The sequence below is a fragment of the Phasianus colchicus genome, chromosome 1 (genome assembly GCF_987193195.1).
Source record: "Phasianus colchicus chromosome 1, bPhaCol1.hap1.1, whole genome shotgun sequence".
Taxonomy (NCBI): Eukaryota; Metazoa; Chordata; class Aves; order Galliformes; family Phasianidae; genus Phasianus; species Phasianus colchicus.
This window is the reverse complement of record NC_143436.1, coordinates 194457753-194472164: the sequence shown is the minus strand read 5'-3', so window position 1 is coordinate 194472164 and position 14412 is coordinate 194457753. Positions and strand designations below refer to the sequence as shown.

Here is a 14412-nt window from a genome sequence, read left to right as displayed (position 1 = left end):
TTGCATAAGGCAAAAGAACCAGATGGGCAAGAGCACCTTTGAAGACTGGCTTGTATGGTCATATGAGTACGAAGCTGAGGGAGGAAGCAATACTCTTCCTAAACTTCATATAACATTAATGTTTGCACAACACTAATTATGATAGCCAACAGCAGTTGTCCTGCTGGGAAGGTTGAACAGAAGTGACACAGCTGTCAGCCAGCTTCAAAGAAGCACATCCTTGCAGGTTCATATTTTTGGGGCCAAACAGTCAAGCCAGAACAACACACATGCTTGCAGCCTTTCTAGGGCAGAACACCTCAGAGATTCAGTACAGCTGACACAGACACTGAAAAACTGAGCGTGTTTGCCTGTTTCTCAGGGGGATTTAAACAGCAGGTGAGTGGGGCTGGTCTGTGGGACACGACCCTTTTTTTATTTCAGCTATTTAGATGCAAATTGTTCTCCCTCCCTCCTCCCTCCCCACACCATCTGTTAGCCCAGAGGTTGAGACTATGCCTAGGTTGTAGGTTTGGGGGGAGGGGGGATATAAATAAAGCATTGAGCAATTTCAGTTGATGCCCCTATTTCCTCTGGGGCACAGTTTAGGGGGGAAAAAAATCACTGCAATACTAGCAAATTCCAATAGGATTTTTCTCTCATTCTTCTACTGCATTTTACCCACCAACCTCACAGATTTCCTTCCCTAGAAAGCATTCCTTATTCAGCTTTTGGCCAACTAGTAATGTCACAGAACAGGTTGTTAGTGTCAGCATGGGGAACAAGTTGGTATTGAAGCAAGTATCAGAGTTTCAAGGAAGTCCCTCACTATAAGGTGCACAACTTGATGCTCTTTCATTCTCAGGGAAGTTACCTCATCTCTGACTGATTTTTCCTAGTGAACAGGGACTTCAAGGACTGTTGAGAGACTCGATTCATTAAGCACGCCACAAAGGGCTCTGGATTCTTCCTAAAGGAAAGATTACGAGTGATGGCATAGAGTGCACTCTCAGCAAGTTTGCAGACCATTCAGAATCTTGCTGGGTGTTTGACAGAGCAGACGGGTATGGTGCCACTCAGAGGAATGTGGGCAGGCCGGAGAAGGAAGCCAAGAGAAGGTTCAACAAAATGAAAATGCAAAAGTTCTGCCCCTGGGAAGAAATAACACCAGGCACCAGTATAGGTTGGGAGTCTACCTGCAGAAAAGCTGGGCAGAGAGACTGGGGAGCCCTTGTTGGTGCTTCATTGGGCACGAGCCACCAATGCATCATGGTAGCAATGAAGGTTCAGCTGCTTGTTGGATGTATCAGGAAAAGCACTGCCTGCTGGTTGAGGGAAAGGGATCCTTACCCTTACCCTTACTCAGTTCTGGTTAATTAAATCTGGAGTACTGGGTCAAATGCACACCTCCCCAGAGCCAGAGAGACATGGAGACACTGAAATGAGTCCTGTTAAAGGACATAACATAATCACAGGATCATGAAGACTAAGATCACCAAGTCCAATCCCAATCCTCCCCCACCATGCCCATTGACCACATCCGTCAGGGCCACATCTCCACTGTTCTTAAACACCTCCTGGGGTGGTAACTCCACCACCTCCCTGGGCAGCCTATACCAATGCATTACCACTCTTTCTGAGTGGAAATGTTACTGAATATTCAGCCTGATAAAAGGACTGGAACACCTTTCAGATCAGAAGAGACTGAGAGCTGGAACTGCTCAGCCTGCAGAATGGAAAGCTCAGAGGGTTTTATCAGTATGTGTAAATACCTGATACGTGGTGTAGAGTTGGAGCCAGACTCTTCTCAGTGGTATATAACAACAGGTCAAGAGGCAATGGGCATAAACTGAAACACAGGAAATTCCAATAAACATTATAAGAAAAAATAATTAAATTTTATTATTTTTTTATTAACCTCTTTTTAACATAGGAGTCAAACCCTAGAACAGATTGCCTAGGGAGACTGTAGAGCTGCCATCCTGGGCACAACTCAGAGCCCATCTGGACATGCCCCAGAACACATTGCCCAAGCAGATTTGAGCCGGAGGTTGCACAAGGTGACCCCCAGACATCCCTGCCAACCTCACTAAATCTGCAGTTACCAGTCACAAAAAGTGGCAGGGAGCTTCTCATGTAGAGGGGCACCACCCAAAACCATTTGAGCTTATCTAAAGCAAGTAGATTTTCAGTCAGTCTACAGTGTTCAAGGCCCCAATTTAGTGATGGAGAGGAAAAAAGGAGGTAAGTCACAACCTTGAGCAGAAAAGTAAGTGAAGGAGTTGGGCTCGGCACTACAACCCCCTCATTGTGAATTTTAATGTCTGCAGTACAGTCCTGGTACTTGGGAGATGCAAGCTCTTGTCCCAGTTCTTGCACTGACCTAGTTTGTGATTATGGAGGCACAAGAAGGGGGGGGAGAGGAGGAGAAGGGACAGTGCTATTCATTTGCTGTGCCCTCCTCAATCAACTCTTTAGAAGAAAGTCAGGTATGGAAAGAAAACAGCATGAAAAAATTTCTTCCAGATATTTCTGCAAATGCAGTTACCATAAGAAACACGTACTTAGTTTATATATAAAAAAAAAAAAAGACCTGCATGCAATTATTTTAATAAGAGTTGAGATATTGTTTTGTTTTTTGGGATGCTGCCAAGACAAGCGCAACATTTTCCTTTTTCTTGCATGGACAGAAGAAGCCAAAAATTGTATGATCTCATCTGCATGGTGCCAGTCAGGAGCCTCAGGTCCCTACTTCTAAAATATATGCAACTCCAAATCTCAAGCTGGAAAGAAACAGCCTGGCAAAATTAGCAGGCATTTCATTGAAACATTTTCCTTAAACGCATAAATAACATCAGTTATCAAAACAATAATTACTTCTATAAAGTTGTGTTGATACTCTGAGAGAATTTGAAGCTTGTATTTTAAAGTGAAAGTGGTTATATTTTCTCCATTTACGAAAAGTAGAATTTAGAACATTAAAGTTTTCCCAATAGAATGGAAGTCCTCTTTATGCATAGCTCTACATCCCCAGCTAATTTCTATTACCAGATCACTGGCATTTCCCCAGCATTACTGAGAATCTAAAGAACAGTTACTGGAAATGGTCTCATTTAACCAACTTCTTGATCACAGACCCAACAGCGTGGATGAAATTAAGGGCTGTAATCCTGCAGGTTGATCTGTAATATAAGATATGGGCACCAATGCTCAGTCTCAGTAATTTAAAAGAGATGAAAGGTCATCTGTGATAGCTAAAGGGGTACTTGGCCTTGGTGCCAGCAAGCCACCCACTGAAACCAGTGGGTGTTTGGCCCAAATTAGGATTTCAGGATTCATCCCATCTTGCCCTGTAACACTTCCCACACAGTACTACCTGACAGCTTTTGAAAACTGGCAAAATGTGAAGGACAGCATCCGAGATGAGCTTTCCAAGGGTGTATTTTGTAACAACTTAGTTCAGCCAATACACGCATACATACCCACATACTGTGGCAATTCCATAATAGCAGGATTTTTATCGTGTCGATTTTAAAAGCACACAATCAAAAACCACAGCTCCAAAGGCTGCTTGAATGCCAAACAAACCAGGTTTTTATAAGCAAAAACCCCACAGAGCATTTTCATCCATGACATCACCAAACAATCACTGAATAAAAGAGGGGAGATTTAAGCTGGATATAAAGATATAAAGAAAAGGATTTTTATAATAAGGGTGGTGAGGCACTGGCACAGGTTGTCCAGAGGGGTCATGGTGCCCCATCTCTGGGGACACTCAAGGTCAGACTGGATGGGCTCTGAGCACCTGATGGAGCTGTAGGTATCCCTGTTCATTGCAGCAGAGTTGCACCAGATGGCCTTTAAAGGTCCCTTCCAACTCAAACCATTCTATGATTCTCTGATTCTGCACTCTTATCTAGGCAATATTTGTTAACCATATGCCCAAGTTGAATGTTTCCCTCAAGGAAAAGTTTCATCAGCTTCGTGCAACCCAACCTGACCTGTTTCTTTGCAGGGAGCCAAGCAACAGCCAGTTCCTGTATTCCACAAACCAAGAGCTTTATATGGTATCACAGCTCCTAATGGGATGTCACATGTAAGCATTGTGTACAGACTCAAGCTGTCACAGCAGCTCCCTGACACAAGGACCAACAGAACAAACAAAAACACACACCAAAAAAAATCCACAACAATTTTAAAAGACAGCCAAGGGAAAGTTTGACAGTGGATTTTTCAGGTGTCTAAATATAATTCACTTTGGAACAAGAGTCCAACTGTGAGCACATGCACTGCCAAAAAGACAAGATGGGTTAAAATTTAAAAAACTTAAAAGCGGCTCTGAGTTATGAAATGACAAAAAGACTTCCATAGAATAGCTAACATGCATGCATTTTACCTTTGGAGAAAAAAAAAAAAATCAGAAAAAAACATATTTGTCATATTCATCACTTATATACTCTAGCTAGGAAATATCTGCAGCAGATAAAAGCCTGTAGGCCCTCCTCTTCACAAATCCTTCATATCACGATCCCATTTTTAAAATATTGCCTCTGAACAACACAAATTAAAAGTCTTAAGTAATCCTCTGACATACTGTTGAAAACCACACGCCAACAGAAAATAGCGATTTATTGCATACAAGCCCATTAAACTATTATTTACAGCACAATATACTGCAGCCACACAGATACCACTGTCACCACCAAGCAGAAAACCCAGGAAATTCATCATCACTGCCCCTGGAATTTGTGTGAAAGAAGCTGGACTGCTGCTGCTTGGGCAAGCTTTTGTCATCTGAAATGGCAGCAGTCTCTCAGTTACACAGCTGTTATCCTGTAATTATCATGCACAATTTATATGGCAATAAAAAAAAGGGACCCTTAACTTCAGAAGTAATTTTTAAGACAAAAGCAGCGGAAAGCTTTTCAGACGATGGCTGTGAAAGGACAAAGAGAGGGTCCACAACTGTGACCAAGAACACCTATGGGAGATCTGAGCTTGTAAAATTAGAAGTGAATCTATTTTAACAGAGAGATGCAATGAGGGGATGCAGTAGCAGAGCAGTCAGAAAGAGTTCAAATGAGAAGGCAGGTTGGAAAGCCAAAGCAATAAATAAACCTGCTAGCTCTGCACTCTAGACAAAAGCCTGGTCCTCTGAGGCCTTTTGCTTTTTCTTCCTCTTCCAAATTTAAAATTGGGATGGTGTCAGTTTCTCTTTCGTAAACAGAAAGCCTTCAGAATGCAAACGAGGTTTCAGGGCTTTTTAGCAACTTCACAGACCACACCATCAGAACTGGCTGCTTAACACGGCCATGCTCAGGGCATCTGCAGAGTAGGTTTGGAATCAGACCAGAGCTACAGTGGGATGTTCTCCAGAGGCATTTTAAGGGAGCAGAATCAAATTGCCTCACAAATGTAATTGCCAAGTTTCAATCTAATGTTACAGCAATTTGCTTGATGTGTTTTATTCCTGAGGACAAGCTAGTAGACTACTATTTTGTGTTATTAAGGCATCTAAGCCTCCTAACACACTGTTCATATCTCTGGTAAAGGATTGTTTTGCCTTCAAGTTCTGCTTCAAATAACAGAAAATATTACAAATCCTTTACGTGGGAGAAGAAAGATTTGGATAGGCTGAGTTTAAGTCAGTCATTAGTGGGAAAGATGCAAAGCAATGCTCTTCAATGACATACTTAGGAACAGAGGATGTTCAGTTCTTTGCTTTCCCTTCCAAGAGTCCATTCAAACAGCTGGCCTGCAAGATATTTGCTGAGTTATCTCATCTCTGCATTACCTGATGCTTTCCATTTTCACAACTCATGCAGCAGTTAATCATTTGGGAAACAGGATTTTTCTGCCCCCCAGCTCCACAATATTTAGATTAGGTCAAATTCTGACCCATTTTGAAGTGGTTGACCAAGCTCTCCATTTCCAAGCCTTGCACAGCATCACAGAGAATACACTCAGACCATGAGAATGCATTAGTGTGCATTCAGACCTCCGTCCATAATCAGAAGTTCTGCAAAGAGTGAGCAGTCAGCCTGAGCAGTGGGAACAACTTCCTTTTCCATTTTTTTTTTGAAGACAGTTTGGTCCCAGTTCTCACAGTGCTGGAACATCTCTTAAAGGACTTTTTGCTTACAGCTTCACACAAGATTTCAGGTTTCAAAGTAGAAGCTGAGCTATAGAAAAAAATGAAGCCACTCATTCATCTTATTTCCATTATTCAGCATGGAACCCAACCAAGTTCTTCAAGTTGGAGGTAAGCACCTTCTCCAGTAAAGAAAGTTGAACACAGGGTTAGAACACACCTTTACTTGACAAACATAACTTGGAATCAAAGTCCCACTCTTTATTTAAAGGATGTTCCTTTGCCTAGGAACAAAAATTGAAAGAATTTATCTTAGAATGTAAAACCTATTAATCAGTATTGGTACTGTGTTGGTGAAACTCTGCACAAGCATCTCAACAGTGCCTCTCTAAGACTTCAGAGCACACAGATCAGTAGCTCTACAAAGCAGGAAGATGGACCCTTAAACCAGCACAGCAAAAAAGAAAAAAAAAAGAAAAAAAAAAGAGGGCTGTGAAAAGCAGCTTCAAATCCATTTAGCAGGTTGCTAACTAGGCTGAGCATCCAAGACATAGGAGGTACCAACTGTAAGTCAGAGGAGGGATGAGTCACAGTCTACCACAAATCCATGTTTTTTAGTTCCAATTCACGTAAGTTACTTCCTTGCTTGAGTCCACAGAAGAAAGGCATTATTTCTGCTCTACTCCACTTTGCATGGGATTCCACTTAATGACAAATGCCCCCTTTCCTCTGTTCCTTTTACATGACCTTTATGCAGAAAGTCATTTTAAAGACAGCTTAGGTTTGTATGAACTACACTTTCCTACCCCAAAAGTGAGATGCAGTGCTCCAAAGCCAGGCTCTACACAGCAACACAAAGGCTTACCATTTTCAAAAGAGTTCTGTAGAATCAATGAAAGTCATTTAACAGATACCACAGAACTCATCAGCTTCAATGGTTCAGAGTCACAGCACTATTACAATTATTAGAAGTCACACATAGTCCCAGATTTCTATAAAAATGAAATGCCTTCTAACTTCATTGAGAAAATCCAGTGATTCAAGCTACACACTTAGGTAACTTGCTAGGTCACGATGCAGATGATTTTAATGATCTGTATGCAGGCTGTTTACTTAGAAATTAACCTACTGCCTCAGAATATGTTGCTTAATTTATAAGAGTGATTACTTACAGCACCTGCTGCCAGCCTCACAGGATTTGATATGCCAGCTTCTCCAGAATTGATGTAAAGTCTTCTAAAATTATTTACAGAAGTAATTAAGGAAAGAGCTATAAAAAAAAAGACGACTGCTAAATGTGTAACATAACAATCAGCTCGGTTATCAGATGCAATTGAAACTTCAATTTCCAAAGCAAATAGCATGAGTCAAGGCAGTCTGAGCTGAAGTCCCATGGTCAGTCCTCAGCCAGGCACAACAGAAAACACACTGCCCAGGGTACAGGTTCCAACTCACATTTGTGCACAGAGAATTTGCATGCCTATGGGCTCAGCCAGCCAAAAAAAGGTCTGCCAGTTTTAAAGCCTGGTTCCCTGTAGGCTTTGAACCCAAAGCCGAATCCACTGCAGCCACGCCATGCATGTTCAGTGCTTCTCAGTGCCTGACTGCTGATGTCAGTGGGCAAGGGGGGAGGAAAAGAAGAGATGGAGTCAACAGTATGGTGAAACTGTACCTCAAGTAAATGTGTTTTGGGCTTCTCACTACAAGGAAGACATCAAGGCCCTGGAGATGTCCAGAGAAGGGCAGGAGTTATGAAGGGTCTGGAACACAGATCTTACAGGCACCAGCTGAGGGAACTGGGATTGTTTGACTGGAGACTGAAGAAGAGGAGGCTCAGGGGAGACATTATTGCCCTCAACAATTGCCTGAAAGGAGGTTGTAGCAAGATGGAAGTTGGCATCTTCTGATAACAATAGAAAGATGAGAGGTGATGGCCTCAAGTTGCACCAGGGGAGGATTAGGTTGGATATTACGAAAAATTTCTTCTCTGAAAGAGTGCTAATACACTGGCATAGGCTGCCCAGGGAGGTGGTGGAGTCATTGTACCTGGAGGTGTTCAAGAACTGTGGAGACGTGGCACTGAGGAACATGGTCAGTGGGCATGGTGGGGTGGGTTGGGGTTGGACTTGGGGATCTTAGTGGTCTTCTTCAGCCTTAATGATGCTATGATTACTGAAGAATAGGTTCAGATCTCAGGGCCTTCTCTTGAAAGTTTTGGTTACTCCTACATGCAAGGCTCTCCTGCTTCAGCAGTCAAAGTTTTGGCTATTCTGACAAACCCAATTTCAACCAAGAGGCTTTTTGGGTGTAAGGCTCTTCCTAGTGATTTAACTCCATCGACAATGGAAACAGCACCATTTCTATTCTACCTGCTCATCCCAAAATATTAACTATGCAATCAACAAAGCCTGGTGAGGACTCAAGCCACATACCTGCAAGCACACAGGCCTTGAGAAGGGTGCTTAAGTGGTTTCACCAGGCAGTGCAAATTGTTACGTAATTTGTAATTCCTGAATGTAGTTTTATCCTGCTGGATAAACAAGAGCATTTCAGTAATCGTACTTGAGGTGTTGGATGTTTCTTTCCATAGTTCAGAAAAGCTGAGAACTAAACACAGTCCCGTTTGCTGAACAGATACAAATTGGGTGCCCAGAAGTTGGAAGCAGTTCAAATCCGGCGGTTATTTCTGTCCCTAATCAAGGCAAAAGTTATTTGCAAAATTCAACTAGGAGCTTCAAACCTCCTTCATGCATTCAGAAGGACTTTTTAAGCAGCTTGGAAAACATCTAACAGCCTCTGCCCGCTTCCTCCCCTGACCCGTATATATCCAACTATAAAAGCTGCAAGCAGCCTATACAAAAAGCTTTGCCTCTTAGGAAGTGGAACAAAGAACATAACATTCCTGTCTGAGTGCAACAAAAACAGTTTGAACAAGATTTCAAAAGGTCACAGTCACTGCAGACTCCCAGAACTGGAGGCATCCAGTTGCAATTCAAGCTTTGCAGCTCATCTCTTTCAAGCTTGAAAGCTTGGCTAAGTTTGCAAGTCTTCTGGGGATGCTAAGCAGAGCACCAACCAGAGTGCCTCAGCTCCAGACACCGGCTGCTTCTGAAGCCAAAGAAAACAAAGCAAAAACTTGAAGTACTGAGGATTAGGGGATCTATGCAACAAAATCCCACTTCACCCATCATTTTCAGTTATGCAGCTGTCCAGAAAGCATCACACTTTGCATTATGCTTATGGCTTTCATATACGAGCATCTTCTAACTCGTGCAGCTTTCACAAAGGAGCAACTGTTTACTGCACAATGAATTCACTGACATTTGAAATAAAGAAATACCCTGAAATAGCTGTGGAAGACAAAATGAATAAGGGGTTCTGCAGAAATTGATGATGTTTCTTTCTTGGGTTTTATTTCGGCCAATTCTTGCCACCTAAAGAAGAGACCAATAAAACTTCAGGATCGTTTTCCAGTTGTTACTCAACACGCAGGAAATGATCGTTCCATAAATCACTACTTGGTGACAAAATGTTACTCTCATGGGTGATGGAACAGCTGCTCTGCTCCTCCAAGGCTAAAATACCCACAAGGCAACGCAGAATATCTGAAAGCTGCAGTTGCTCTGCTACCTGTGCACAAAGTGGAGATGCAGATTAAGTGAACAAGTGGCATGGAGCAGAGATCTGATCTTGACACCAGACTGCACCTCTGTCGCCTTCCACTTGAAGCACACACTCAAGCCTATCAACTCCCCAACCCAGCAAAACACATCCAAGCTGTGACACAACCATGACATTCCTTCCTGTCTGCTCATTCAACATTGCTCTCCTGAGCAGCTGAAGAACATCTATTCCAGCTGGTTTGTCTTTGCCCCACCTGCTTAATATTCACAGCAAAAAGGAAAGGTATCTGCCCTATATATCACTGGATGCAATAAACACACACTGCAAACCTTTTAAAGGGTGTTTGTTTCCAAACAAATAATTGCCAGCCACCAGCAGGTCAGCAGGCCACCACAAGGTCACAACTGTGCTGTCAATTGTGCAACTTCTCCAACATCACATTGAAATTTTGATAGCAAGACAGTAAAACTACCTCCAGCTTACCTTACCAGGAGAAATGCTTGCTTCTGAAACGACAGACAAACAGCATATGCCAAATTTGACTCATATGATTCATTAGCATCTTTACAGAGCTTGTTGTTTGCTTTTTCATATTTCCCTTTGTGCAGAGTGAAAGAGATCCTCTGATTTACATGACCTCCTTCCAGTAGTGCAACAATTGAGTTTTAACATGCTTATCACTTGTTTGTTTTCTCTCTTCAGAAAAAAAAAGAAAACAACACACAAACACCCTGAATTTTCCCTCCTTATTGCACAGAAACATTTTACTCATGTGCTCCCTATTCCTCTTAGGCTTTATAACTTAAGTTTTAGTTGAACTGTGGATGCCCCATTCCTGGAGGTATTCAAGGCCAGGTTGGATATGGTGCTGGGCAGCGTTATCTAGTGCCTGAATTAGTGGCTGGGGGGTTGGAACTGGATGATCTTTGAGGTCCCTTCCAACCCAAACCACTCGGTGATTCTACAATTCATTTTTGGAAAAGTAAGAAATACATAATCACTTCTAAAGGGTTCACTGGTGACTTCCAGTACTATTATTTGTTTCACATTTTCAAAGGTTCAGAAAAGTACCTTGACCCAATCCCACCAACACTAACAGGTGGGTTCAAATCCCATTCCCACTATGGGGGCAAACACCTCTGGCAGATCTGCACTCACCGTACCTGAATCTACCCAGAATCCCAAATTAGAGCCTCAAGAAAATCAAGACAACCCCTTTGCCTCAGCTCACTGGCTGTCAGCCAGCCCAGGGCCAGTCACACAGCTCGAGAGGACCTCAGGCAGATGAGAATCAGGTCTCCCATCTGTGAGGCAACCGACTTTGCTGGCCTCTTCATCAGCCCCTCCGGGCTGTTTTCACTCTCTCATGAGAATCTGGGATAGAGTTATGTAAAACAGATTCCTCGCCCTTAATTAAAATAGAGTTCACATGCACAACCTGCTGAAGGCAGCATTTAAAAATAAAAAAAAAAAAATAAATCACTTCTGAGGGATAAGTTGCTTATAATTTAAAAAAAAACAAAAAACTCTGTGTGTACTCAAAGGAGTGTTGAATGTTTGCCAGGCACCTGGATGATCACTTCCCCTGAAAAGCAATGGAAGAGAGCTCTGGGGAAAGGAAAGTCACATAGGCTCTTGCAGAGGCAATGGAGGTGGAATTTGCCCTGCATGGGTAAGAGCTGCAAAGCCTGCCACCAAATTCCACCTATTCTGAGGCCATGCATGGCCATTCTCCTCCACAGCGCCAACACATTCTTCCATCTGTTTCGAAATCAATTTCCCTGGTTGTAATAGCATGGGATCTAAAGGACAAGTTTCACACTTTCATTTTTATACACTGACTTTACCATTTAAACCTCACTTACATTCCCTCTCCTCACCAAACAGCTTTTGTCTCTCCTGTGGGGATGCAGTTCATCTCTGAGACCCTTCTAGCTGCCTTTCTGTTGCTCCACTGCCTGCTCCTTCAGACACAGAGACCAGAACTACCCATCACACAGAAGGTGCAGGTGCACCAAACATTCATACAACAGCAAAAAGATACCACTGACCAGATGAAAGAAGATGGCTTTTTTGGTTACTGCTATGTTGGGATGTTTCCCTCTCCATCCTGAGACGTCAAATTACACCCAGTGTTTTACTTAAAAAAAGAATCATTAAGGTTGGAAAAGACCTCTACGATCATCAAGTCCAACCCTAACCCTTCCCCATCATGCCCACTGTCCTTCAGTGCCACATCTCTGTGGTTCTTGAGAGTCATGTCATTAGAAGTGTTTTACCACCTCCCTGTCCAGCCTGTGCCAATGCCTTGCCACTCTGTCCGAGAAGAATTTTTTCCTAATATCCTACTTGAACCTCCTCTGATGCAACTTGAGGCCATCATCTCTCGTCCTATCATTGTTACCTGGGAGAAGAGGCTGACCCCCACCTCATTACAACCTCTTCTCAGGGATTTAGAGAGCGCTATAAGGTCTCCCTTGATCCTCCTCTTCTCCAGACTGAACAATCACTATTATCTACGCAGCTTTCAAACTATAAAACCACCTCTGCTCCAAGGTTGGAAGAGTTTCACATCTTGACAAAAGTCTTCAGAAATCCCAAATAGACTTCATCCACTTTAACCACCTTCTTAACAAGACCCCAGAGAATTTCACAGGGTAGTGCAGCAAGATTTTCATTTTCAGAAGCCACACTGACTCTTTTCCAGCAGAAAACATTTACCCAGGTGTTCAGAGACCCATATTTCAGATCTGAAATCTGGTATCATGACTGTGCAGCGTGTGGTTCCCAGGATCCCCTCAAGAGTCCTTTTTATAGATGGGAATTACACTGGCAACAACCCAGTCCTCTGGCACAGCAGCAGTCTATAGCAATGAATGATACAGCCTGGCCAGCAGTTCTGCAGTTTCACATTCAAGTTTCTCAGGACTCTGAGTTGAATGCCACTTAATCCTGCTGACTCATTATTTGGTCTAATTTTTGTTTTATATTTACCTCACATTAATTTTTCTGACCTACTGGTTACAGAATGCTTGGTGTGAGCATGCCTGCAGTATCTTCAGAAGTTAAGACCGATAGAATCAAACCTCTGGCAGGGCTTCATCAACTCCAACTGTACCCAAATTCCAACTTTCTACACTGCTGTCACCAAACCCCCCCAAGTGTATCCTAAGAATCATTTGAGTTGGAAGGGATTTTTAAAGGTCATCTAGTCCAACCCCCTTCCTACCTGTCTGCACAGGCACTTGTAGAGCACAGACCAAAATTTTCCTTCTTCCTCCATTCCATGTCACTTAGACTCTGCAGAAGCCCATAAACACTCCTGCCCTCCTCATTTTATAAAATTACCCATATACATAGGCTTATAACTTCCTCTTGAGTCAATCTTGCTAGCCCCACAGCCACTCTTGCTGCTTCTCCTCAATTTCCTCCTGTTTATCTGCTAGAAAATAACAGGGATCAAAGGCAGCAGTTACTTAAGAAAAAAAAAATCTCACCTCTCAGGCTGACTAGTAACATCAGACCCAATTTCCAGAAAGATATTTAAGAGTTTTTAAAAATACTTTACTAGCTTAGGTGCCAAATCCCAACAGCTTCCAAGGGAATCAAGCGCCCACAAGCTTTCTGGGTTCCCACTAGATGCCTACCCACAGCTTTTAGAATGCAACCGCAAGAAATGCTCTTCTTTTGCTCTCGAGGTTAGAAATGCTGCTGAGACAACCCCTGAATGTCCCCACTGACACCCATAGGCTACTGCCAGAGTTACGTCCTCAGGTTATCAAAAACACTTCTTTTGCTTTTGTTTCTTCATGTACAGATCTTACTGAATACATCCTGCATAGTTCCTGACAACGTGAAAAATTCTCATCTTGTTTTCATCCTGACTACGGGCTCTGAGGCACAGATACTGCCAGCCTCTCCACCCATATTTCAGGCTATTCAGATACGTATTTTCCTGTTCTCCTTTGTGCCTGCTGCTTCTGTGTTGCCCTTTTCACCTGCACAACAGAAGAAAGAACACTACCCCTCCAGCATGCTTGTTTTATTCTCCCTGTGAGCCTTTATAAACAGTGCAGAGGTGGAAGGTGACAGAGAAGGTCAGCACCTCAATGAGGAAGCCAGGATGGTTTGTACAAAAGATGACTCCTGCACTACACCATTTTAATTTCAAACTGAAGGACTGCAAGGAAGGAGCACTGGAAAACAACAGGATTATTTAACAACACGGTTAGCGTGAATGGCAGCAGCATTAGCAACTTAATTCTGTCTTGGATTAAAACTTGTTTCAGCTGGTCACCAAGAAGTTTGGTCTCAGCTGGATGCTTCTAACCTGCTATGGAAAGCATCCTTTCAATTTCAAATCATCATTTCAAGATTATTGGAAGCCGTGTAATGCTCACAAGACATTATGCAGGCAAGAGACAGGAAGAATCCCAAAATGTTCTCATACAGTACAAAATGGATTTTGAAAGCATCCTCTAGTCAAAGTCCTTAGATCATGGCAGGGATTGAAAGTATTGTGCTTCCACACTGCATCACAGAGCCCAGGCTGAGGAAAAGAGCACAAAGACAGCAGTAGGAAATGTATGTGCCAGTTGGGATTTTCTGTCAAGCCCTCTGTCTCCGAAATGTATTTACTAAAGACAGAGAACCAGTCAGAGAGTTAAAACCCATTTTGTTGCATGGATTTTCAGATACTGAGCATAAGCAGAAGCAGC

The 14412-nt window shown here is 42.7% G+C and overlaps 1 protein-coding gene across 4 annotated transcripts in view; it reads right to left on the bottom strand.

Annotated features, from left to right (window-relative positions):
- Window positions 1-14412, bottom strand: part of PAK1 (p21 (RAC1) activated kinase 1) — a 68133-nt gene that overhangs the window by 42385 nt on the left and 11336 nt on the right. For 2 of the 4 annotated variants that reach the window (XM_090134141.1, XM_090134140.1), the window contains one exon: window positions 1752-1828. The exons of the other annotated variants lie outside the window; for them this stretch is intronic. The gene's annotated coding sequence lies outside the window, so the exon portion shown is untranslated. The remainder of the gene's footprint in view (window positions 1-1751; window positions 1829-14412) is intronic. 4 annotated transcript variants of the gene reach the window in all.